General features: G+C 42.2%; 1 protein-coding gene across 1 annotated transcript in view; it reads right to left on the reverse strand.

Annotated features, from left to right (window-relative positions):
• ctsz (cathepsin Z) overlaps positions 1–25274 on the reverse strand; it is a 471849-nt gene extending 446575 nt beyond the window's left edge. The window contains exon 1 of the mRNA XM_080205090.1: positions 25229–25274. The gene's annotated coding sequence lies outside the window, so the exon portion shown is untranslated. The remainder of the gene's footprint in view (positions 1–25228) is intronic.
• Positions 25275–25570: the final 296 nt, after the last annotated feature.

Raw genomic sequence — 25570 nt, forward strand, 5'->3', positions numbered from 1 at the left:
AAGAGAGAAACAGGGTTAAAGTTTGAGGTATGTCTCGGTAATCGCTGTGTAGCATAATGACTTATCATTCTGCTCTTGAAGGCTATTGCCTTGCTTTATATAGCCTTTTATGTAGATCAGAATGTAAATACAGTGTAAGATATCTGATGAAGAATCATCCTGACTCTAACCATTGCGTCTGTTCTCTCTCCACTGACGCTGTCAGACCTGCTGAGATTTTCCAGCATTTTCTGCATTGTTGGTAGGACATTTATCAGTTCCACAAGTCTGTTCTTGCAATGACTCTGCTTGTATTCCTCTAATGGCTGAGTTCTAATTTTAATGCTACGCTTCATTGTTCCCCTACAAGTTTGACATAGGGTGTAGAGATATTGGAGGTTTTGGAAGGCTTAAAAGTGGATAACTTTCCAGGTCCAGAAGAGTTGTATCACTGATTGCTGTGGGAGGCAAAGGAGGAAATTACAAGTGCTCTGACCCAATTTTTAATTCCTCACTGGCCACAGGGGAAGCACCAGAGGATTTCAGCGCAACTAATTGGTTCCACTTTTCAAGGTAGAGAAAAACCAGGGAACTCACAGGCCAGCGAGTTTCTCATCAGTGGCAGGGAAACTACTGGGGAAATCCTGCAAGAGACAATGAATCCTCATTTGAAAAGGCAAGGTTTGATCAAGAATTATCAGCATTGATATGTCTGAGGGAGTCATACCTAACAAACGTGATTAAATTTTTTGAGGAGGTGATTGGGTGTGTAAATGGGCCTAGTGCAGTTGATGTAGTTTGTATGGATTTCATCAAAGCCTTTGATAAGGCTTCACATGGGAGACTTGTAAAGAAGGTAACAGCTTTTGGGAATCAGGGTAACATGGCAAGTTGGATCCCAAATCTGTTCAGTGGTAGGAGACAGAGGTAGTTGAAGGCTGTTTGTGTGACTGGACACTGGTGGCTAGGTCCCTTTTTGTTTATGATAGATATAGATGAGAATGCGGAGGGAGGGGGGTGATATGGATGACACAAAGATTGCCAGGGTAGTTAATAGTGAGAAAGAAGGCCTTGCAAGGAGATGCAGATGGGTTGTCAGATGGGCCTATCAGTGGCAGATGGAATTTAAACTTGAAAAGTGCAAGATAATGCACTCTGGAGGTGTAACAAAACAAGGGAATTCTAAATAAAGGCAGAACACTAGGAAGCTCACAGGAACAGAGGGACCTGGGCATGTTTGTCCGCAGATGCCTGAATGCAAGAAGAAGGTTAATAGGATAGTTAAGAAAGCATATGGGACAGTAGTGTGATGACACTGAATTTAAGCAATGTATTTGAGCCATGTTCTTGTTCTGAATCTGTTGTAGCAGTTTTATGCACTTGGAGCCACTGTATTAACCAGCAACCTGTATTGTTGCTGCAACACTATAATTGCTTCTAGTGGCTATAATGTTGGTTTTAATCTGAACCAATGCTGTTCTGCTGTTTTTCACCTGGGATTTTGCAGAATGGGGCTTGATTGAGATCATTGGCCAGTATGATCATGTGATGGGGAAGTTGGGCTTTCACAGAATATTCAAGCTTAGCTGCTGCTTGTGAAATTGAGAGAGAGAGAGCAGTATCTTTCTTTTCCCCTCTCTGAAGTTGGAGATTGGAATCTGCCAGGTGATAAGTTTTTTTGAAGATCCTACTGTATGAAAATGGATCTTTCTCTAAGAGTTACTGTTTTGGAAACTGCTCTCTGGATCTCTGTCCAGAAGTTTAAAAAGTTGAAAATACAGCATCATATGGGCATATTTGTTTTTGTGTCAACTAATTATGAAGAAATGTGTATGTCTATGCGGTGTTACTTTAAATTGGAACGACAGAGATGGTTAGCTGTTAAGGATTGTAGTTTGTCATGTCTAAGTATTTTAATTGGTAAAAGGTATGCTAATTCTTTTTGTTATTTCGGATATTCGGATTCGTTAAGGGGAAGTCGTGTCTGACAAATTTATTGGAATTCTATGAGGATGTGACTAGTGCGGTGGACGGAGGGGAACCGGTGGATGTGGTGTTTCTCGATTTTCAGAAGGCGTTTGATAAGGTGCCGCACAAAACGTTGTTACAGAAAGTTAGGGGGCATGGAGTTGGGGGTAAGGTGTTAGCATGGATAGAGGATTGGCTGTCAAATAGGAGGCAGAGAGTAGATGTCAATGGGTGCTATTCGGATTGGCAGTTGGTGACTAGTGGAGTGCCCCAGGGATTGGTGCTGGGGCCTCAGCTATTTACCATTTATATAGATGATCTGGAGGAGGGGGCTGAGTGTAGGGTGTTGAAATTTGCTGATGACACAAAGATGAGTGGAAAAGCAAATTGTGCGGAGGGTGTAGAAAGTCTGCAGAGGGATCTGGATAGGCTAAGCGAGTGGCGAGGACCTGGCAGATGGAATACAATGTTGGCAAGTGTGAGGTTATCCACTTTGGCAGGAATAATAGTAGGAGGGACTACTATTTAAAGGGCGAAAAGCTGCAGCATGCTACGGTGCAGAGGGACCTGGGGGTCCTTGTGCATGAGTCGCAAAAACCCAGCCTGCAGGTGCAGCAGGTGGTCAGGAAGGCGAATGGGATGCTGGCCTTCTTAGCGAGGGGGATTGAATATAAAAGTAGGGAGGTCTTGCTGCAACTGTACAGGGCACCGGTGAGGCCGCAGCTGGAGTACTGTGTGCAGTTTTGGTTGCCGCACTTGCGCAAGGATATTTTGGCCTTGGAGGGAGTGCAGAGGAGGTTCACTAGGCTGATACCAGAGTTGAGGGGGTTGAACTATGAGAGGCTGAATAGACTGGGCTTGTACTCGTTGGAGTTTAGAAGGATGAGGGGGGATCTTATTGAGACGTATAAGATGATGAAGGGGATGGATAGGGTAGAGGTGGAGAGGCTCTTCCCGCTCAGAAAGGACAGCAGGACTAAAGGGCACAGCCTCAGGATAAGGGGGGGACAGTTTAGAATGGAGTTGAGGAGGAACTTCTTCACAAAAAGGGTGGTGAATCTCTGGAATTCTCTGCCCGTTGAAGTGGTGGAGGCTACCTCGCTAAATATATTTAAGACGCGGGTAGATAGGTTTTTGGTAGGCAAGGGAATTAAGGGTTATGGGGAGAAAGCGGGAAAGTGGAACTGATCCACTTCAGATCAGCCATGATCTTATTGAATGGCGGGGCAGGCTTGAGGGGCTAGATAGCCTACTCCTGCTCCTATTTCTTATGTTCTTATGTTATATTCTAACTGTGTCCTTAAATAAACTGTTTTGAAGAAAGCTTCCTAGTGGCTCACTTGAATAATACCCGGAGTGAAACAGCTCATGCTCACCATAATGCCAAAATCAAATGCAAAAGTTGAGGTCTAAGCTAACTGCATAATATGATTTGGAGTAGCTGGTCTAGGCCTTAACAACTTGGGGGCTTTTTTGCTATCTATGCTCCTTCTTTGGTTTGGAATTATTGGACTCAAAGATGGTGAGTGTATTTGTGCTTTATTTTAAGGTATTGCATTTGCTTTAAATAAGGAGTGCCTTGTGGAATAATGGCTTTTTGGTGGCTTAAGTTTCCTTGGTATGGAAGAACTCACTCAGGGTGGTTTACAAAAAATAGTTAAAACAAAGCTTTTGGAATTGGCAAACAAGCAGCAGTTGACAGTATCTGAAGGGGTGAGGAAGCTGTAGATAATTGCAGTGATCTCTTAACATTTAAAATTGTCAGAAACACAGTCAGAATCATGAAAGTGGCTAGAATTCAATTACAAATGAAACACCTTGAATTTGAAGGCAAAGAAAGAGAAAGGGAGGCAATTTCCGCTGATGAAGCATGAGGGAGAGGACACCAAGCAAAAGAATTGAAACTGCTTGAATTACAGGCAATAGAAAAAGAAAGGAAAAGAATAGCCCGAGTGGAACAAAAAGAAAAAGAGAGTGGAAAGGGAAAAAGAGAGAGAATTTGAACTTTGGAAACTGGAACTGAAAAGTGAACATATGTGTAAAATGGTGCAGGTAAAGGTAAAGTCTGGGAGTAGTGATGAGGATAGTGAGAAAAAACAAACCCAACATAGTCAAAAGCCTGGTGAGGATCTATTTGAATATGTTCAAGCATTGCCGAAGTTTGATGAGAAGGATTCCGTAGCCTTTTCATTTCATTTGAGAAAGTAGCTCAACAAATTAAATGGCCATAGACCATGTGGGTATTATTGATCCAAACAAAGTTGGTTGGTATAGCTAGAGAGGTGTTTACTTCACTATCAGAAGAGGCATCTGGGAATTATGATGATGTGAAAAAAGCCATCTTATGTGCATGTAAACTAGAGCCAGAAGTTTACAGTCAACGGTTTAGAAATCTAAGAAAGGGACCTGGTCAAACTTACATAGAATTTAAAAGGATCAAACAAAGTAATTTTGACTGTGTATAAGGGCAGTGGGAATAGACCAAATGAATGACGCTCTTAGGGAGACAATTATTTTGAAGGAGTTTAATAATTCACTTCCAAAGTATTGAGAATTGATATGAGAGAGCATGGGGTTAAAACTGTGAGGTTAGTAGCAGACATGGCAGATGACTGAGTTAGTTCATAAAGCAAAGTTTGGTTTCCATTATCAGTTTTAGCCTGTGAGGGATAGAAAAAGGGGGAAAAGAGGAATCCTTATCTGCTAAAGGCAAAGGAGATCCTGTCTGAGATATTAAAGATACTCTACCTCAGGTTAAAAAGGAAACACGAGGGTGGAAGAAAAATAAAGCATCAGGTATTTTCACTGTAGGACACACGCAGTTGCAATGTTGGTGGCTTAAGGAAAGCACTGGGAAAATTGGATGGGGCATTGAGGTTTGTTAAAGTGGTAAAGAAAACCCCAGTTGAAGCTAAAGAGGTGCAAAAGAATGTACAGCCTGGTCAGGGGTTAATTAATAAGAGTGCCAGATCTTTTTAGAATCATAGAGTTACAGAGGTTTACAGCATGGAAGCAGGCCCTTCGGCCCAACTTGTCCATGCTGCCCTTTTTTCTTTGAAACCCTAAGTTAATCCCAATTGCCCGCATTTGGCCCATAATCCTCTATATGCATCGTACCCATGTAACTATCTAAATGCTTTTTAAAAGATAAAATAGTACCCACCTCCACTACTATCTCTGGCAGCTTGTTCCAGACACTCACCACCTTCTGTGTGGAAAAGAATTGCCCCTCTGGACATTTTTGTATCTTTCCCCTCTCACTTTAAACCTATGCCCTCTGGTTTGATTCCCCTACCTTTGGGAAAAAGATATTGACTACTTACCTTGTCTATGCCTTCTAATATTTTATAGACCTCTACAAGGTCACCCCTCAGCCTTCTGCTCCAGAGGAAAAAGTCTCAGTCTATTCAGCCTTTCCTTATAACTCAATCCATCAAGTCCCGGTGCAAATCTAGTAAATCTTTTCTGCACTCTTTCTAGTTTAATAATATCCTTTCTATAATAGGATGAACACAAATGCGCACAGTATTCCAAGTGTGGCCTTACCCAAAAGACACCCCCCTCCCTCCATCCCTCCCAACTCCTGTATTCAATGTTCTGACAAATGAAACCAAGCATGCTGAATGCCTTCTTCACCAATCTGTCCACCTGTGACTCCACTTTCAAGGAGCTATGAATATATACCCCGAGATCTCTTTGTTCTGCAACTCGCCCCAATGCCCTACCTTTAACTGAGTAAGTCCTATCCTGGTTCAATCTACCAAAATGCATTACCTCGCATTTGTCTAAATTAAACTCCATCTGCCATTTGTCAGCCCACTGGCCCAATTGATCAAGATCCTGCTGCAATTGGAGATAACCTTCCTCACTGTCCATCATGCCACCAATTTTGGTGTCATCCACAACCTTAATAACTATGCCCCCTATATTCTCATCCAAATCATTAATATAAATGACAAATAAGTGGGCCCAGCACTGATCCCTGAGGCACGCCACTGGTCACAGGCCTCCAGTTTGAAAAGCAACTCTCTACAATCACCTTCTGTCAAGAAGTCAATTTTATATCCATTTAGATACCTCACCCTGGGTCCCATGAGATTCAACTTTATGCAACAACCTACCATGTGTTAGCTTGTCAAAGGCCTTGTCATCTACCTTCTTGGTGACCCCTTCAAAAAACTCAATTAAATTTGTGAGACATGATTTTCCGCTCACAAAGCCATGCTGACTGTCCCTAATCAGTCCTTGCATCTCTAAATGCCTGTAGATCCTGTCTCTCAAAATACTTTCCAACAATTTACCCACCACAGATGTGAGACTAACTGGCCTGTAGTTCCCAGGCTTTTCCCTGCAGCCCTTTTTAAACAAAATGCTTTTTTTAAACATTTGCCACTCTCCAATTTTCAGGCAGCTCACCCGTGACTATCGATGATTCAAATATCTCAGCTAGGGACCTGCAATTTCCTCCCTAGCCTCCCATGACGCCCTGGAATTTACTCCATCAAGTCCCTCAGAATTATCTACCTTGGTGCGCTTTAAGACTTCCACCTCGTCTGTAATATGTACACTCGTCAAGACATCAATATTTAATTCCCCAAGTTCCCTAATATCCATGCTTTTCTCAACAGTAAATATTGATGAGAAATATTTGTTTAGGATCTCACCCATCTCTTGTGGATCCACACATAGATGACCTTGTTGATCCTTAAGAGGCCCTACTCTCTCCCTTGTTACTCTTTAGTCCTTTATGTATTTATGGAAGCTCTTTGGATTCTCCTTTGCCTTATCTGCCAAAACAATTTCGTGTCCCCTTTTTGCCCTCCTGATTTCTCTCTTAACTCCTACACTGCCATACTCTTAAAGAGATTCACTTGACCCCAGCTACCTATGCATGCATTGTGCCTCTTTCTTCTTCTTGACCAGGGCCTCAATATCCCGAGTTATCCAGGATTCCCGATGTTTGTCAGCCTTGCCCTTCACTCTAAGAGGAATGTGTTTGCCCTGAGCCCTGGTTAACACACTTTAGAAAGAATGCCACTTACGAGACGTCCCTTTTCTTTCCCACAGACTCCCACAATTAACTTTTGAAAGTTCCTGCCTGACACCATCAAAATTGGCCTTGCCCCAGTTTAGAATATTAACTTTTGGGACTGACTTATCATTGTCCATAGCTAAAAACTAATAGAATTATGGTCACTTGTCCCAAAGTGATCCCTCACTAACACTTCTGCCACCTGCTCTTCCTTATTTCCCAAAAGGAGGTCAAGTTTTGTGCCCTCTTTAGTTGGGCCATCCACATACTGAATGAGAAATTCCTCCTAAATACACTCAATAAATTTCTCTCCATCCAACCCTCTAATACTATGGCTGCCCCAGTCAATGTTGGGAAAATTAAAATTTCCGACTATTACTATCCTATTTTTCTTGGAGCTATCTGTTATCTCCTTACACATTTGCTCCTCCATCAATGCCCAGAGTTCACTTTTAAATAATTTATTTGTTTGGGTAAAGTTTACTCATGTTTATTCGAGGGTAAAATTTTAAGAGATATGGGGACAAATCAATCTTTGATGGTCAGAGATAAGGAATTTGTAGTTTGGAAAGAGTGTTTTCAGAAAAGGTTGTAATATGTGGAATTCAGGGTGAGAAGAATTCCATTATATAAGGTGAGGTTGAAGAGTCCAGTGAAAAAAATGATGAAATGGAGATTTAGAGGGGTTCTGAGGAAAAATATTTTCACCCAGAGGATGACGAGAATCTGGAATGCACTGTCTGGGAGGATAGTGGAAGCAGGAAACCTCACAACCTTTAAAAAGTACATGGATGTGAATTTGAAATGTCATAACATTCAAAGCCAGGGGCTATGTGCTGGAAAGTGGGATCAATGTAGATTTAACATAGTTTTGTCGGTGCAGACTCGACGGGCTTCTTCTTTACTATGTGACTCTATGACTCTATAAAATTAAGCCTTTTATTCATTGAAACACCTTGATTAGATGATTTTTCAAATTTCTAAACCTTAAGGGAATAAGAAAAGGTCAGGTAATCAGTCCTCATAATTTAATTCTTTAAGGACCTGGTATTTTTATAGTAAATATAGACTATCCACTTTCCAAGATGAAAATATCTTTTCTTTTTCTCTGTTATTCTTCTGCACTTCTGTCTCTTCAATATATTCACAGCAAGAAGGAGCATTTACTAAATGGCTGGATTTTCATCCACATTCCTGATATCCAGTGTGAATTGTCACTGTTGCTGTTGGCAGTTAGTGGTAGATGATTGTTCCCACATTTAAAAAGTCCCTGATGGTGACGTGAATGTTCTGTGCTCAACCGTGGTAAAATATTAATGCCATGTGTGTTTGATTTTCTGATGTTTTAGCTAAATTTCCATTCTATACATGCAGGATTCAGTCATTGACTTGATTAATGCTGATTTGACCCGCAGTGAAACTACTGATGATTGTCTGAGATTTGACCACTCACAGTTAGTCACCCACTGAACTAATAGCTCATCCCAGCCCATCCAGCTCCTTCTTCTAGAGGATTGATGTGATTTGATGTATATCAGCCACTAGACTGTGAAGGGTTGGACTCTAACTCTCGACTTGGAACTAGAGATCTCCCCCAGCCATCCTGTTATAGGAGGAATTTCAGTTCCCTTATCCCTTTGTTGTCTCAGTGTGTGAATAATGGCAGGGATGATATGGAGGTGGGGTTTAATTCGTACATGGGATCTGGCCATTGCCGGCTGTGCCAGCATTTATTGTTCATCCCTAATTGCCCTTGAACTGATGTCATGTAAGAATTGCGGCCTGTGACGAGTGGTGTGCCACAGGGATCGGTGTTGGGTCCATTGTTGTTTGTCATCTATATCAATGATCTGGATGATAATGTGGTAAATTGGATCAGCAAATTTGCTGATGATACAATGATTGGAGGTGTGGTGGACAGTGAGGAAGGTTTTCAAAGCTTGCAGAGGGATTTGGACCAGCTAGAAAAATGGGCTGAAAAATGAGAGATGGAGTTTAATGCAGACAAGTGTGAGGTAGTACACTTTGGAAGGACAGACCAAGGTAGAACATATATGGTATGAAGAGTGCAGTAGAACAGAGGGATCTGGGAATACAGATACATAATACTCTAAAAGTGATGCCACAGGTAGATAGGGTTGTAAAGAGTGCTTTTAGAACATTGGCCTTTATAAAACAAAGTATTGAGTGTAAAAGTTGGAATATTATGATAAAGTTGTATAAAACATTAGTGAGGCTGAATTTAGAATATAGTGCGCAGTCTTGGTCACCTAATTACAGGAAAGATATTAATAAGTTTGAAAGAGTGCAGAGAAGGTTTACAAGGATGTTACCGGGACTTGAGAAACTGAGTTACAGAGAAAGGTTGAATAGGTTAGAACTTTATTTCCTAGAGTATGATGGGCTGGGAAGAATGAGGGGAGATTTGATAGAGGTGTATAAAATTATGATGGGTATAGATAGAGTGAATGCAAGCAGGCTTTTTCCACTGAGGCTAGGGGAGAAAAAGACTAGAGGACATGGGTTAAGGGAGAGGGGGGAAAAGTTTAAAGGAAATATTGGAAGGGGGGGGGTTCTTCACACAGAGAGTGGTGGGAGTGTGGAATGAGCTGCCAGATGAAGTGGTGAATGTGGGCTCACTTTTAACATTTAAGAAAAACTTGGACGTGTTCATGGATGAGAGGGGTGTGGAGGGATATAGTCCAGGTGCAGGTCAGTGGAACTCAGCAGAAAAATGGTTCGGCACAGCCAAGTAGGGCCAGGGGGCCTGTTTCTGTGCTGTAGTGTTCTATGGTTCTAATTATTGTGGACCTGGAGTCACATGTAGGCCAGACCAGGTAAGTATGGCACATTTGCTTCCCTAAAGGACATTAGGATTTTTAATAACAGTCAACAATGATTTCAAGCTCATCATTAGACTTTTGATCCTATATTTTGATTGAATTCAAATCCCACCATCTGCTATGGTGGGATTTGAACCCAGGTCAGTAAAGCCGTCACCCTAGGTCTCCAGATTAATAGCCCAGTGAAAATACCAGTGGGTTAAGTGATAATGTGGATAGGGGAAGGGGGTGGGCTCATGGACCCCTGAATGTTTTGAAGCAGCCTTAAAGGTTGGCCTTCATTTGCTCACAAGGAGCTCTGATGCCTGTCTTCAACCTACAAGGCCAGCTTCAGACGAGAGAGAACCAGCATTCGCCAGGCCCCAGCTCGGCTCCTTCCCTGCCAGTATCTCCAGCACTGCATGAATTGTGAATGAGCCCTGATTTTTTTCCACCTGGATTGCATTCTCTCTCTCTCTCTCTCTCTCCCCCACTTGCTCTCTACCCCCCTCCCTCCCACCAATGGATGCCTGTGCTGGCCTGCTTCCCATAACAGATAAGCCCCAACACATACCATGGCAGTAAACCTCACAGTGATACAGAAGACTGATGGCTTGTTAGGTTTCAGCTTGTGAGCCAGAGACAGGTGAAAAATGTAAGTCATGCATCCAGTGTGGGTGAGCTGTCAGCAGTGTCAGCATGATTCATTCTCAAGTGTAATTTGAGAGAACATCATCATCATCTAAAAGTTTTTAATGATATTCCTTCTGCAGAAATTTGTCACTTGTACATTGTGTGTGGTTTAACAGTGAAGGCAGAGGAGAAACATTAAATCTCATTTCTATTGATCAACGCGACACACAATTGTTCCGTTGAGAAGTGAAGAAAAATGGCATCATTTCTGGGTCCTAGTGGGATAGTGCTGTGCGGCTCAGGCCATTTTTCTTTGTAGACATTTCACGAAGCTAGTAGAAATGGCGCTGAAGCGAGGTTGGGACTGAGAATCATTGTGGAAGTGAATGAATGTACAGTGGTGATGTCTGGGACTGGTGCTTGGCTTTAGCACCAAGTTCTCTTATTCTGAGCATGCGCTTAGAGGGAAACTGTGCCTGTTGCAATCCAACAGGTGGGAAAACAAATTAATTGGAATTTGTACTCAAGTGAGAAATGTTGTCCGGAGGGAGCACAAACTCAGACAACAGGCGGTATTCTTTCCCCGATGCAACTCCATGTGACTGGGAGCAACATATGAGAATGTTGTGTTTGATTGGCTCTCCAATTCTTACTTCTGAACTTGTGGTGGCCAATGAGGCCGATTACAAGTCCACTTAAGGACTAATTGGGGAAGTTGCCGGAATCTTCCCAGCTACCCTTGCTAAGTCAGGAGGTCAGCAGCAGCTTGAAGGTGGCCTTCCACTGGTGGATGAGGAAGGCCTTCATGGCCTCTCTTAGTGAACCATGACTGGTCTATGAAAGGAGAAAGGCAGCATGAGACTCCCTCTGATGAGGATCCCCCTGCAGCCTGATGTAGAACCCTGGCTTGCAGGCCTCGTGTTTTGTTATCATTTCACTCAGGTTTCCCAGAGTCCTTCAGCAATGCCCACCTCTCCCAGTGGGGTTTGAAGTGGGCAGCCCTCTTGCCTTGGATACCTAGGACAAAAGAAATGGGAGTAGGAGTAGATCAGGTGGCCCATCAAGCCTGCTCCGCCATTCAGTACGATTGTAGCTGAACTTGTATGAACAAGGCATCCATCCATCCTTAACTGGACAGTAAAAGTAGAGTTTTGCTAATTGCAGTGTCCATGAATATCGTGCTGGTATGTGGAAAAGATACACTATCTTGGTCAGGATGTTGAAATAGTCTCAGTGCCTGAGAATCTTCTAAGACAGAAGATTGCACCCAATGTCTCTTAGGTGTCAACCTAAGCTGAGGTGGTCAGGTCCAGAATTACAAGGTCAGGTGTTCAAGTCTCACTCGGTGGCATCAGTCCATAATCTGAACTGATAATGCGGGGTGTAACTTTCTGTTTGAATCTTCAGACTTTACCTTTGGAATTGATGTAGCATGAATAGAGTGAGAACGATCTGACACACAATAATTTCAATGCTCCTTTCAGGGCCATATCAGTTGATAGGGTGAATGTCAGCCCAGAACTCCGAGTGTAGCTCTGTTCTCCACTCATTGGGTCTGCCTGGAGTGGAATTCAAAATCTGCACCCTTCGTTTCTAATGCAGGACTGCCACTGGGCTAAGGGATCATGCCGTTGTGGGTGTGCTTTCCTGTCAGGGGTGTTACTCTTCATATAAGATCATCTCCATGCTGCTTGTCAGAACAATGTGCAAAATGGTTGCCACATGAAACAGCAGTCGCTGCACTTGAAGGCAATTAATTCTTATTGAAATGTTTCTGAAAGTTGTGATAAAGAATCGCATAATCCCTTTTCTTCCCTCTATGCACATCAAACAAATTATAGGTGTGGGCAACCCTAATGGAGAAACGCCTCATTCTTTGGAACTTTGTAAGGAGTAGGCAGCAAGTTTACTCATTAATGAAGCCATTTAGAAAATTCCAGAATCTTTTGGGCCTTCAGAGTCTGAGTGGTTTTAATGGAATCGGAGAATCTTATAGCACAAAAGGAGACCATTCATGTCCTCTTTAAAAGGAGCCTCCAGTTAGTCCCAGTTAAAACTAACGACAAATTGTCCAGTAAATTAAACTGACAGATATAGTCAATGAGAGTTTAGTAAAACATTTAAATTAGCCTCCCTGTAAAATGAAGTGATGGCAGCAGAAAGAAACAGCTGCTTGGTGAGTATCTGGCAAGTTTTAAATACAATCAGAAAGTGCAAGAAAAACTCAGCTCTGGCAGCATCCGTGATGAGAGAATCAGAGCCCAATTTTACCATCAAGCAGGCACAAAAGCTTGGTAAAGTCAATGTGAGGCGAGAAGTGTGATCTGTACCCACCTCCGCGCTGGTTCCCCCTTCACCACCATGTTCGCACATCCAGATTTGGCGCAAAACAGACGTGGTCTGCAAAGATCCCATGATTCACTGCCATCTCTGTCATACCAGTGGGTGGGGGGGAGAGAGGGGTCAGATGGCTCCACTCTGATTGGTGGGGGGGGGGGGGCGTTGGGAGGAGGGAGGTGGGTCAGATGGCTCCATACAGAATGGTGGGGGGGGCGGGAGAAGAAAGGAGTCCACTGTCACTCTGCGTATGATTGGTGAGGGGGAGGTAGGAGGATAAAGGCGTCATTAATGTTGTGGGGCAATGTCTACGGGGGCCAGGGGGAGGCATTATCCAACCCGGGAGCAATGTATCAGGGAAGCGTTTTTCTATTTTTTTTACTGCGCATGCGCAGTTGGAGATGCCGATCAAAGCTGCAGTGTTTTGGGCGTGTTAAACCCCGCCCACAGGCTTCTGCAGTGCAATTCACAATCGCTGCTATTTTTTTCAGGCAGAGTATGGGAGTTCCTGAGAACAGGTCTAAAAGTCGGGTCTGAAATAATCCCAGTTTCAAGTCCATCCAGAGTTTAGTGCTTCAAGCCCAACCTGATTCATCTTTGGAACTGAAGAAATGTAGGATTTTATGCTGTTGAAAAAGGAGAGAGAGTGGGTAGAATAAAGGGAAGGTCAGGGATTACATCGAGAGCAGGCAAGGTTAAATGACAAAGATGTCATGGGATAAAAGGTAAAGGGAGTGGTAATGTTTATAATGAAGAAATAAAATATCAGTCCAGAGTAAGTGTTAATGGCAGAATAAAGAAAGTGTAACACCTGCCCCCTTACCTCCTCACTGATCCTGCTGGCAGGAGGGGCTGTAAAATTTTGCTCATTAACTCTTTTTCTTCCTCCATGGATGCTACCAGACCTGCTGAGCTTTTGTAGCACTTCCTGTTTCTATTTATGATTTCCAGCATCCACAGTTTTTTGATTTTTTTGAGTTCTTATTTAACTCTTAATTGTATTTCTGCTAATTCAGTTTATAGTCTAAAAGTAGAAGAATGGCAGGCCACCTCAGTTTCATGGTGTGCACATCCTGTTCCATGTGGGAACACCAGGATGCTTTGCAGGTCATGGACAATGTCATTAGCTGGAGCAGCTTGAGCTATTGGTTTAGGAACTTGAGTGGCAATTGACTTCACTGTGGCTGGTCCAGTTGCACAGGTGAGGAAGACTAGGAAAACAAAACTGACTCAGGAACCCTACAGTTGGGAGACTATAGATAGACTTCTATGCAGAGACCTGGGTTTGAACCCCACATGGCAGATGGTGAAATTTGAATTCAATAAAAATCTGGAATTAAAAATCTAATAATGATGATGAAACCATTGTCAATTGGTATTTAAAAAAACTGTCACCGTACCTGGTTTGGCTTATGTGATGCCAGATTCATAGCAACGTAGTTGACTCTTAAATGCCCCCAGGGATGGGCGATAAGTGCTAGCCCAGTCAGCAATGCCTACATCCCATGAATGAATAAAAAAAAACTACCCCCATCCACAGTATCTGTTATCTGACAAAATGTTATCAAAAGCCAGTCAAACTCAATTTCTTTTTAAAAAATCCACACTGATTTTCTTTAATTCATCCACAGCTGTCTAAATAACTGTTAATTATCTCTTGCATTATTCTTTTAAAAGCTTTCACATCACCGAGCTTATTGCCCTTTAGTTGATCAAAAGGGCAGCAATTGTAATCCTCCAGACCCTCTTAGAAGGATTGGAAAATTACGGCCAATGCCTTCATAATTTCTACATTTATTTCCCTTAATATCCGCAATATATCTGATCATTTCCAGTTCCCGGTGGCTTATCAATGTTAAATACAGCCAGTATTTGTGATACTTCTTCTTTATCAATTTTGATCACATTCAGTTATCTCCTCGTTCACTGTGACTTTGGCAGCACCTTCTCACTTGGTAATAACAGGTGTAAAATACGCATTTTAGTACAATAGCTATGCTCTCTGCCTCCATGCGCAAATCCTCTTTTCGGCTCCTAATTGGCTCTGCCCTTGTTTATTATTACATTGTATACTCTTTATATACCTACAGGAAGGCCGCTGAATTACCCTGGGTCTCTGGATTACCGGTAACAAATCCACTACACTACTGCCAATACGCGCTTTCAAAGGGCAATAAAGTGCCACACAACAGGCTTGTCAGCAAAGCCATGAAATAAACAATTCAGCAGCAGCATTCAAATGAGCTTGCTGAGTGACAGAAAACAGACTGGTCTGAGTCGTTGTTTTATGTACTGGAGGAAGGTGTATGGTGGTGCCCCCCAGGATTGGTACACGGTAAAACAGGATTGGTACATTGGTAAAAATCCTGGGCTTTTTAAAAATATGATCTAGATTTAAACATGTAGGGAAGAGCATTATTTCATAATCTGTGGATGACTTGGAAACTACCCCCATCAACTGTATCATAGAACATAGAACATAGAAAAACTACAGCACAAGCAGGCCCTTTGGCCCACAAGTTGCGCCAATCATAGATATCTGTTGGAAGCATTGCAAACAAGGAGAATGGTAGTGGTGAGCTTCAATAGTTAGATTGGTGAAATGGGCACACAAATCTCAGATGAAATTTAGTGCAGGAATTGTGATGCTAATACATTTTATTTTGAAGAATGAGAAAGGACAATGTAAACTAAAATATATAGTTATAATGAGGAGGTGGGGTGGAGGGGAGAGGGATCTTGGGATATCTGTGCACAAGTCATTGAAGGGGGCAGGGCAGATTGAAAAGTGGTAAGTAAAGCACATGGAATCCTAGGATTTAATGCACAGAGCACAAAAGCAAATGATCATGGTGAATCTTAATAGATCACTGGCTTGACCAGATCAAGAGAATTGTGTCCAATTCTAGACACTACACTTCAGGAAAACATTAGAGTGGGGCAGAAGATAATTCTGAGAATGGTTCCAGGGGTGAGGAATTCAATTTACGAGTTTATTTTTTTATTTCAGAAGCTGAGGCTGTAATCTTTCAAGAAGATAAGGTTGAGAAGAGAAACCAAAAGAGAAAATGCTGGAAAATCTCAGCAAGTCTGCAGCATCTGTAAGGGGAGAAAGAGCTGATATTTTGAGTCCAGATGACTCCTGGACTCAATGTCAGCCCTTTTCTTTCTGGAATACATTGCAAGTGTGTAGGATCTGGAATACAATGAGCGCACGGAGTTTCCAATTAGGATCTGGAAGATACTGAGAGTGTAGAGTTGGATTTGTCAATACTGTGCCTTTAAGAAATATATTTGTGTCATGTTTCCTGTGTAAGATTTATTTTAACAGTCATTTCCATTATCAGTGCCGCTTTGTCTATATCAGCAGCTTAATTTTGTTACTGCAGCAGCATAATTGATCTTAATTGCTGGAATTTTTAAAAAATCTGTACCAATGTAGAGTTGTTACTTTAGTGTTTTCCTCTGGAATTTTTCGGAGTAGGTTTTGACTAGGTTGATTGACAAATAAGGTCGGGATTGGGTGGTGGTAGGTTTAGAGAGAAATCCAGCACAGTTGTTGTTTGGTGTCTGCAGAGTGAAAAAAATAGCTCTCTTTCCATTCTCTGGATTTGGAGACTGGGATCTACCAGAAAATAAGTCTTTCTTTGAAGTTCTACTGCTTGGAAGTTAGATCTTTTTCTGTAGACAGCTGTATGGGTGTCAGATGACAGATGTCTGGATCTCTGCCCAGAGGTGTTAAAAGGCTCAAAATCTAGCATCTATGTGAGCATATCTATTTTTGGTGCTAACTGGTTCTGAAGAAGGATGCATGTTTATGGGGATATTGCTTATGTTGGAACTATAGAGACAGTAACCTTTTAAGAATTATATCTCGTCATGTTTAAATATTTTAAATTGGTAGAAGTTACACTTTTTTTGTTATATTCTAACTATGTTCTTAAATAAAGTTTATTTTAATAAAGGCTTCCTGGTGGGTTCATAGAATCACAGCTGGAACAAGGCACCTTATCTTGCACCAATGCCAAAATCTAATAAAATTGGGGTCTAGGCTGACTTTGTAAAATACTTGGAGTTTCTGATAGTCTCTAACAGGGTTAGGATCTGGAATACACTGAGTGTGGAGGATCCAGATTAGGATCTGGAATACAGTGAGTGTGGAGGATCCAGATTAGGATCTGGAATACACTGAGTGTGTGGAGGAAGCTGACATTCCAAAGGGAATTGGACAATTACCCGAAGAGCTGCAAGGTATGGTCCGGATGTGAGATTAGATATTTTGCTCTGCAGAGAGCCAGCACAGGTAAGACAGACTGAATGTCCTATTTTGGCATGTAACCATTCTGTGATTCTTTACAATTAACTCTCCATTAAAGATTCCCATTTGAAAATTGGAATGGAATTGACTTCCATCATCTTTTCAGACTGTACAATCCAGATCACAACAACTCATTGTGTAGGAAAATTCTTCTCAACTCACCTCTGATTATTTCGCCAATACTTTAGATTAGCTGCTGGTCCCGCTGTCACTAGAAATTGTTTCTCTTTATATGCTTAAAACTATTCATGATTTTGAACATTTCTATTAAATTTCCCCTTAATGTCTCTGATTTAAGGAATTCCATCGCAGATTGTCAAAGTCTCTCCATGCAACTAACACACCACATCCCTGATACCAGTTATCATGGTTGTGCTGATATTATCAGTTCATAATATGGTGTATAGTTTTGTTTTTTGAATGGTGTGCAGAGTTACATGTAACCGCAATGAGAATTACCAATCCAGCCATCATAACAATTGTTAAAGGCTATTTATTAAATTAAATAAAAGACCAATATACACAAACAGGATTACAGCATCCTAAAACAAATAAGTATATGAATCACTAAACACACACACTTGGTAGCTGTAGAACATGGATTGGAAGTCAGGTTTGCTGGTGAATGACCAATCCAAAACAACCATTTCTTCGCAGACTGGACCTTGTCCCTGTTACAACATTCAGGTTGTCACCATACACTGTTCACCATTCACTGTAAACAGTTTCACCCAGACAACCCATTTTTCTCATCATTTCAATCTAAGTTAATAAATAAACATATTCAAAAGAAGCAAATGAAACATTTTTAATGGCCCTATAATACCTGTTCTGCTTTGTTCTCATAAATATATTTAATTCTGGGAGACTCACTGGGCAATTCAAATTATTTACTACTGGGGCATATCCACAGGAACTCATTCCACAAACAGGGGCATAGGTATTTATTGCAGTCTTACTCGTTCCACACTCCAATCTGCAACTGACCTCTGTGTGGTACCTGACCAGATCACTCCACACCCAGGGCCAGTCCCTTAAAGGAGCTATACCCAAACATAACACACCTCCCCTCTAAACAACAACCCTCCATAACCACAACAGCATTTAAAATATTTACATACAATTACACTTTAGTTACAAAATTCCAATACATTGTGAAAAACCCATAGTGTATTTACAATGTAACCTATTCCTTTCTTTATTTTCCCAGTCATATGTCCATTCTATATTCACATGATCAATTTATCAGGGGAACATTGGGCCATGGAGATTGTTTCCTGGGAACTGGAACCGGCCTTAGGTTCCTCTGCAGCAATCGTGGTCTTGTCGCAGCCATGGTCGGTGACCCTTCTTTCTGCACATTGTCAATTGCCAATGCAATCTATGGTCCATCAGCAAGACAAAATTCCTGCCATACGGATAGTGGTGACACTTGGTAATCCCAAAAATGACACCGAGTGCCTCCTCTTCTATTTGAATGTAGTTCACTTCCACTTCAGAGAGTGACCTAGATGTGAATGCAATGGGCCTCTTTTCTCCATTCACCATCACAGGGGATAGCACTGCTCCTACGCCAAACAGCGAAACATCACAGGCCAGCTGAAGCGGTAATTTGGAGTTAAAATGAACTAGGACCCTGGACAGCTCAGCGCCGCCTTTTCTGCCTGTAAGCCTTTTTATGCTCTGGTGCCCAATGCCATGCCTGTCCTTTTATCAACAGCTGATGCAGTGATTTCAACGCTGTCACCGAGTCAGGCACAAATTTGCTACAACAGTTTGCGTCCCAGGAAAGACCTCAGCTCAGACTCATTTTCCAGTCTCAATGCTTTCATTATGGCCCCCAGCTTCTTTGGTGCTTTATGCAACCCTTCATCGTGGATAACTTGACCTAAATACTTGACAGAGTCCCTGAAAAACACTCTTCCTTAATCTGCAGCCCATGTTCCTGCAATCTCTTCAATGCCTCTTCTAAATTTCTCAAATGTTCCTCACCTGTGGAGTCCATTACCATGATGTCACCCAAGTAACATTGGATTCCTGGGAGACCATTCAAAATCTGGTCCATTGCTCTTTGAAAAACAGCTGGGGCCGACGTGATTCCAAAAGGCAGTAACGGAATAACCACTTTTGAATGATGATGGTTAATGGTGGCTGTGAGCCTTCAGTCAATCCCACTTGAAGATAAGCTTAGGAGAGATCCATTTTGATAAATTTGACCGCCAGCAAGGCCACTAAATAGGCCTTCAATAAGAGGCAATGGATACAAGATCAGCACGCAAGACAGGGTTCACTGTGGCTTCAAAATCCCAAAATAGCCTCTCTGACGGGAACAATGGCCACTAGCTCCAAAACCACCAAACCTACTAATCTGTTGAGTTCAGCCTCCACTTTGGGTCTAATCGCAAATGGACCTGGGTGTGCCTTCTTGCTCTTTGGGTATGCATTTGGTTTCAGCTGTAGGTTCCCTTTCACTCCTTTAATGGAACTCTGGGTGAGATGAAATACTTTCTTGTATCTCTCCAAAAATATTCAGATTTGAATGAGACTTCATTAATCCGTTCACCACTTCCCAGTTCAATTTTAATTGTTTTATCCAGGATTGTCTGAACAACATGGGATAATTGCCCTTAATGAAAAAATGCACACTTGTCCCTCAGCTGTACCTTAGCTGAGACATAGCCCTTAAGAGGAATCGACTGTTCTATGTATGTCTTCAGAATGATGTTTGCAGGGTTCAGGGGAAGATAATTCAACTTTTCTTATATACATTGACTCTGGGATCGACCACACTGCTGTCCCTGTGTCCACCTCCACCTTCATTAGTTTCCCTTCAACTTTGGGCATTGACCAGAAGCAGCCTGGTTCACCTCACACAGACATTTAAACTGCAATTCTCAGTCTGCTCTTTTCCATCTGCAGACCTCACAAACTCCTTGTCCTCATCGCCATTTGCCATTTCCTTCTGGGTTTGGATCCTGATCACGTTAACTTCACACTCTCCTGGGACACCAGTGCTCTGCAGTTTTGGGCAATGTGGCCTGTTTTCTGATAGTTCCAGCACTGAGCTCCCCTCATCCAACAACTGGTCTCCTTGTGACCTACTTGCCCACAATGGCAGCATTCCTCACTCTTCAGCATTTCTGCCAATTTGTAAATACTCGCATTAGTGCCTAAATGCGCTGCATCCCTGGCAACCTGCTCCATGCAGGCCATGATCTCAAAAGCCTTCTTAGACTCCAGCTGCACCTTTGTCAGTCATCTTCACAGAATTGCTTCCTGTTGGAAGCCACATGCAAGTCAATTCTGCAAGAAAACCCCAAAGTCAGAATGTCAGTATTTTTGAGGGTAGCCACAAATTTGGTGATGGTCCTGCCATCCATCTGGTCCCGCTTGTAAAACTGGAGATACACAGAACATCGAACAGTACAGGCCCTTTGACCCTCAATGTTGTGCTGAGCTATGTCCAAACCCAAGATCAAGTTATCCCACTCCCTATCATTCTGGTGTACTCCATGTGTCTATCCAATAACGGCTTGAAAGTTCCTAAAGTGTCTGACTTCAGTATCGCAGCAGGCAGTGTATTCCACACCCCAACCACTCTGAGTTAAGAATCTACCTCGGACATTCCTCCTATGTCTCCTACCATGCATCTTATAGTTATGCCCCCTAGTAACAGCTACATCCACCTGAAGAAATAGTCTCTGCATGTCCACTCTATCTAACCCCCTCATCATCTTATAAACTTCTATTAAGTCACCTCTCATCCTCCTCTGTTCTAAAGAGAAAAGCCCCAGCTCCCTCAAACTTTCCTCATAAGACCTATCCTCCAAACCAGACAGCATCCTGGTAAATCTCCTCTGCACTGTCTCCACATCCTTCTTATAATGAGGTGACCAGAACTGCACACAATATTCCAAATGTGGTCTCACCAACGTCCGGTATAGTTGCAACATAACCCCACAGCTCTTAAACTTAAACCCCCTGCTAATAAACGCTAACACACTATAAGCCTTCTTCACAGCTCTATCCACTTGAGTAGCAACCTTCAGAGATCTGCGGATATGAACCCCAAGATATCTCTGTTCCTCCACATTCCTCAGAACCCTGCCATTGACCCTGTAATCCGCATTTAAGTTTGTCCTACCAAAATTAATCTCCTTGCACTTATTAGGGTTAAACTCCATCTGCCGCTTTTCTGCCCAACTCTGCATCCTATCAATGTCTCTTTGCAGTCTGCAAGAGCCCTCCACCTCATCCACTACTCCACTAATCTTGGTGTCATCAGCAAATTTACTAACCCACCCTTCAGCCCCCTCTTCCAAGTCATTGATAAAAATCACAAATAGCAGAGGACCCAGCACTGACCCCTGTGGTACACTGCTGGTAACTGGCCTCCAGTCTGAGAATTTTCCCTCCACCACCATCCTCTGTCTTCTATGAGACAGCCAGTTACTTATCCAATCGGCCAAATTTCCTTCTATCCAACACTTCCTTATTACCTTCACGAGCCTACCATGGGGAACCTTATCAAACACCTTACCAAAATCCATGTATACGACATTAACTGCTCTACTTTTGTCTACATACTTAGTTACCTCCTCAAAGAATTCAATCAAAGTTGTGAGGCAGAACTTACCCCTCACGAAACCATGCTGACTATCCCAGATTAAACTGCATCTTTCCAAATGATCATAAATCCTATCTCTTCACAATCAGCAGTGATTTTGGCATAAAGTGCCCCTCCGCAATACTGTAGACAACACCCTGAATAAACCCATCATTTAGACTGGGCAAACCAAATGGACAAAAAATAGCTTGGGGATTGAGTCCAAGGAATCTATTTGAGACAGTTTTTTGAAACCAGCAGGGGAACAGGTTATTTTAGATCTAGCACTATGTAATGGGATAGCAATGAACTTGGGAATTTTGGAATCTGCAAAGGATGGCCAGAAAATTGATAGCAAGGGAGAAAAATAGAATGTGAGAATAAACTAACAAGGAATATCAAGACAGATTATAAACTTATGCAAGTTTGGGTTGAATAGCTTCCTATGCCATATATGATCCTATGGCTAAATGTGTAAAATGACAACAGTATACATGGCTCACTTACAGGCAGAGGCAGGACAAATTATGAATACAAAAAATGGTAAAGTTATTAAACAAATACTTTGAATGAGATTTTCTGGTCTCCCCCATGGCATATTTCTCACAGTGGGAGGCTGAATGCTGTTTGCCAGCACGGGATCTTCTGCTCCCACTACTTCAATGGAATTTCCCATTGATTCCACACCACACCATTGGGAAACCCACAGCGGAGGAGTGCCGTCACTGGACCATAAGATCCTGCCAGCATGAACTCCAGAAAATTTCCAGCCCTTCTGTCTGTTTTCACAGTAGAAGACATAAGAACATGCAACTTGGAGGAAACAACAATTTCAGAGAATGAGATATTCATATAATATTTATAAAAAAATGTACTGGAGAAATTATTAGGACTAAGAGCTGACAATTCTCTAGGACCTGATAGCTTACAGCCTTGAGTTTTTAAAGAGGTGGATACAGAGACAGTGAATGCATTGTTTTTGAACTTCCAAAATTCCTGAGATTCTGCAGCAGTTCCCAAGGAACTTAACAAATGTAACATTGATATTCAAGAAAAGACAGACTGGGTAAAAAAGGGAGCTTCAAGCCAGCTGGCATGACTTCAATCATCAGCAAAGTAATAATCTTATTATTAAGCATGCTTTAAGAGGGCATTTTGGAATATCACTGACTTTAGGACAACTGAGCTCCCACCTAATCCCATCTGCCAGTACTTGGCCCATAGCTCTGAATGTTATGATGTGCCAAATGCTCATCCAGGTATCGTCTAAAGGACCTGAGGCAATCTGCCTCTACCATCCTTCCAGGCAGCACATTCCAGACCGTGACTACCCTCTGAATAAAAAGCTTTTATTCACAATTCCCCCCAAACCTCCCACCCCTCACCCTGAATCAATGTCTCTTTGTGATCGACCTTTCAATGACCGGGAACAGCTGGTCCTTATCCACTCTATCCATGTCTCTCATAATCTTGTACACCTCAATCAGATCGACCCTCAGTCTTCTCTGCCCCAACGAAAACAACCCAAGCCTATCCAATTCTCTTCATAACTTAAATGTTCCATCCCAGGTAGCATCCTGGTGAACCTCCTCTGCACTCCTTCCAGTACAATCACATCCTTCCGATAATGTAGTGACCAGAACTGCACACAGTACTCTAACTATGGCCTCACCAAAGTTCAATACAACTCCAACATGACTTCCCTACTTTTGTAATCTATGTCTCAATTGAGAAAAGCAAGTATCCCATATGCCTTTTTCACTACACTACTAACATGCTCTTCCGCTTTCAGAGGTCTGTGAACAAACACATCAATGCCCTTTTTTTCCACACAATTTCCCAGTGTCCTACCATTCATTGAATACGTCCTTGTCAAATTACTCCTTCCAAAGTGTATCACGTCACACTTTTCAGAGTTAAATTCCATCTGCCACTTATCTGCCCATTTGACCATTGCATCTATACCTTGTAGCCCAAAACACCCTGTCTCACTTTTAACCACCCATCCAATCTTTGTGTCATCCGCAAACTTACTAATCCTATCCTCCACAAAGTCATCAATGTCATTTATCTAAATAATGAACAACAGGGGGCCCAACACAGATCCTTGTAGTATGCCACTGGATACTGGCTCCCAGTCACTAAAGCAGCCTTCAGTCATCACCTATGTCTCCTACAACTGAGCCACTTTTGAATCAACTTTATCAAATTACCCTGTACCCCGTGTGAATTTATCTTCTTTACAAGATTCCCATGTGGGACCTTGTCAAATGTTTTGCTGAAATCCATATAAACTACATTTACTGTACTACCCTTGACTACACACCTGGTCACCTCCTTAAAAAATTCAATCAAATTTGTTAGATGTCACCTCCCTCTGATGAAAACATACTGATCAAGCTTTGCCTCTCCATCATAATTTCATAATATAATTATGCAGAGACAACAAGGTTTTATGAAAGGGAGATCATGTTTGACAAATCTATTAATTTTTTGAGGGTGAAGCCAGAAAGCTGGATAAAGGTGAGTCAGTGGATGTGGTGTGGATAGATTTTCAAAAGGTGCAACAAAGGGTGTAGATGTATAAAATTAGGGCTTATCGGGTTGGGGAGAATATGGATAGAGGATTGATTAAATGCCAAGTGACACACTATTCACATTAACTTCTTGAGCTAGAGCGTTCCATCTTCTAACCGCTCTTTGAATAGATAAGATTTTCCTGAATTCTCTACTGGATTTATTGGTAACGACCTTAGATCGATAACCTCACGTTGTAATGCACAATTCTAATGCACTCCTGACTATCCTTCCCTATTCCAATCTCTGTGGCTTTGTACCCTGTTGCCAGGAGTCTGATGCCCATATTGTACACACAAAGTTGCAGTAGTCCATCACTCTTGTCTTTGCAGTCGACTGTTCCTTGCATTTATGGGGGTCAGTTGATATACCAGACAAACAGACAAGTTCAAGAGCTTCATACAATTCAGCTTGATTCACAAATTTCAACATATTTAACCTACTTTGAACCAGTAATCAATGATTAGGCAAACGGCTGAGACGTTACCTGCACAAAATGAGGTGATGAAGTTCATGGCGAATGGGATGAGTCTTAACTGTAGTTCAGGCACTTTTTTGTAAGGGTTGTTCCTGGGTCCTCGCTCTCGATGTTCTGAGCATTGTCCTTTTTAACCAATTCTTTCCCAGCACTGTAACTTTCCATGAAATACAATGAGTCTTGACTTACTTCTAGTTCGGGAGGGTTTTTGTTTATTTTGGCGCTCCGTAGCGGGAGATAGGCGCGGGGGCTGCTGGGAAGGGAGCGCGGGAGTATAAAAAGAAGGCCAAGGTAGATAGCGGGCAGCGGAGTGAGGCGGGAAGCAGAGTGAGAGGTAAAAGGGCTTAAGCTCACTGGGCTTGGGCGAGCGCAGGCTCGGTAACAGGAATTAATAGGACACCTTAAAAGGGGGCAAACATAATGGCAGGGTCTAGGGTTACACGTGTTCACTGTGTTCGTTGTCATATGTGGACATTTCTGGATGTGGGTATGCCGGCGTTGGACTGGCGTAAACACAGTAAAAAGTCTGACAACACCAGGTTTTAGTCCAACCTATTTATTTGATAATATACTCGCAAGCTTTCGGGTTAGCCCCTTCGTCAGGTGAATGGAGAGTTCTGGCCTCAGACAGAGCATATAAAGCACAGACAGTTTAGAGATTTAGAGAGTAATCTCTAAACTGTCTGTGCTTTATATGCTCTGTCTGAGGCCAGAACTCTCCATTCACCTGACGAAGGGGCTAACCCGAAAGCTTGCGAGTATATTATCAAATAAATCGGTTGGACTAAAACCTGGTGTTGTCAGACTTTTTACGACATTT

The sequence above is a fragment of the Carcharhinus amblyrhynchos genome, chromosome 16 (assembly GCF_965287045.1).
Source record: "Carcharhinus amblyrhynchos chromosome 16, sCarAmb.v2.hapA, whole genome shotgun sequence".
Taxonomy (NCBI): Eukaryota; Metazoa; Chordata; class Chondrichthyes; order Carcharhiniformes; family Carcharhinidae; genus Carcharhinus; species Carcharhinus amblyrhynchos.